The 2,366-nt window shown below is 39.9% G+C and overlaps 1 pseudogene; it reads left to right on the forward strand.

Annotated features, from left to right (window-relative positions):
- Positions 1-248: 248 nt before the first annotated feature.
- Positions 249-1,076, forward strand: LOC147709236 (zinc finger BED domain-containing protein 5-like; annotated as a pseudogene).
- Positions 1,077-2,366: the final 1,290 nt, after the last annotated feature.

Consider the following 2,366-nt stretch of genomic DNA (forward strand, 5'->3'; position numbering starts at 1 on the left):
GAGAGATGTGTTGGAGTTTGTACAGATGTGGGTCATTCAATACCAGGATGCTACCAAGGACTTCAAGCTTGCATACAATCTAAAGCGCCTAATGCTGTTTGGACACACTGTATAATACACGAGAAGCACTGGCAGCAGGAAACCTCAGTGAAGAACTGCATGGTATTCTGAAAATAGTCATCAAAGTGGTAAATCATATTAAAACAAGACCAATGAAAGCAAGATTGTTTGCTAAACAGTGTGAGGACATGGGTGCTGAACACTCATGCCTCTTAATATACAGCAGTTCTCAGTGGCTGTCTCTTGGTAACTCCCTGCTTAGAGTGTATGAGCTGAGGAATGAAATATACTCATATCTACATGATGATGAACATTGTTTTGCTGACAAATTTATTGATGCAGACTTTCTAATACAAATGGCTTTTCTTTCTGATTTATTTGAAAAACTGAATGCACTGAACAAGTCCTTGCGAGGCAATAATACTAACATCTTGCAACTGTCAGACAAAGTTTCAGGCTTTAAGAAGAAAGTGATCCTTTGGAAAAGCAGTGTAAGCAAAGGTGACTATAAATGTTTTCCTTCATTGTACCAGTTTCTGCAAGAGAATGAGATGGTGTTAAAGGAGGAACTGCAGACAGTTTTTGTTCTGTATTTGTCTCAACTGCGTTTTTACCTTGATAAATATTTTCCAGAGGATGAAGTGGAGCCAATAAAATGGGTGAGAGACCCCTTCAATGCTGAGATACCTCAGCATTTCAACAATGGGGAAGCAGAACAGCTTATTGATGTTGCAAGTGACTCAGCATTGAAAGTAAGGTTCCAGTCTCAGTCACTGCTTGAGTTCTGGTTCCAAATTGGAGATGAATACCCAGTGATAAGCAAGAGAGCCCTGCATGTTTGGATCCCGTTTGCTACTTCGTACCTTTGTGAAGCTGGTTTCTCAGCAGTTGCAGTGATAAAGTAAAAATATAGGGCAAAAATTAACCTTGAAAAATAAATGCGTGTTGCAATCTCAAAGATAACGCCAAGATTTCAGGAGCTATGTAAGGAAAAACAAGTACATCCATCTCACTAGGATTTTTATGGTAAATTCGGACTCCGTTGTTTTTCCTGTTCATTGAAAAATATATTTTTTTATACAGAAGTTTTTAATTTATTGTTGTGTGGTTAAAATAAATTGCATGTAAACATATTTGGCTATTAATCTTGTATTGTTTGTCACTTAATGAGTTTTTATTAAACAACTGTTATCGTCTTGTTTTGTTACAAATATGATTATAATACCTTAATTGCGTCCCAATTACTTTAAGGAAGACAACAGGAAGTACTCCAGAGATCGGCTTACATCCCGCCCACCAGTAAAAAAAATGGTGGTGAGCCAAGGCCAACTGCCGATTAGGTCATGGGCGCCACAGGTCAAAAAAGTTTGGGAACCACTGCTTTAAGGCATTGCATTTACGGAATCTCAATTTGCGATTCCTTAAATGCAATCACAATTTAAGTAATCGCATTTTAGAGATTACTTAAATTGCGATTTTTGCATTTGGGATATACCGATCGCAAAGGAGCTGATTTTGAGAATCTGCCCATTTGCGACCAGTTTTTCTTTTGATGTACGTGCCTGTTAGTCTGGAAGCCGCAGTCTAGACAGAATGAAGCTTAGTAGTAGGTGAGTAACACTTCAGTTTGTCCCCAATCCGTTCATCATGGTTCTATGTTACTATATCAAAGTCGATCAAAAAACTTACAAAAAGGTTGCATTCACTACATTGCCTGCCACTGCATCACAAGGTAAATATAGCATAGTTTTTCTTAACTCCACCTAAGCTTACCTTATGAGGATAGTTCCTAGGTTAAACTCCACCAATACTTAGCTTAAATGGGTAAACATCCTTTACCACGAAGTTTTTACCACGCGGTACCTTTACCACGCGGCCGTTACAACGCAAGTCGTTACTACGACTTGCGCTGGAGGGCGCTAAAGGATTAAAAATAGTAAATTTACTATCCCAACACCTTCCCTAGGGTCCACGGGGACTGGTGTTAGTATAGTAAATTATACTATTCGAAATCCGCGCCCCCAACGCAAGTCGTGGTAACGACTTGCGTTGTAAGGGATGCGGTGTAAAGGGATGCGTTGTGACGGTACGCGTTGTACCGTCATACATCCGCTTAAATGTAGTGGCGAGTCGAAGCAGTGGATAGAATATTACTAAATACAAGTAGGGGTGGCCGGAATTTGCGTAATCGCTTTACGCAAATCTCCGCGAAACGGTAAAAAATCCCAGCGAACACGCAAGAATTCCGCAAACACGTGGAATTGCTAGTTCGCGATGCTTTTTTACTGTTCGCAATCGCTGTTTGC

This window comes from Lissotriton vulgaris, chromosome 6 (assembly GCF_964263255.1).
Source record: "Lissotriton vulgaris chromosome 6, aLisVul1.2, whole genome shotgun sequence".
Lineage (NCBI taxonomy): Eukaryota > Metazoa > Chordata > Amphibia > Caudata > Salamandridae > Lissotriton > Lissotriton vulgaris.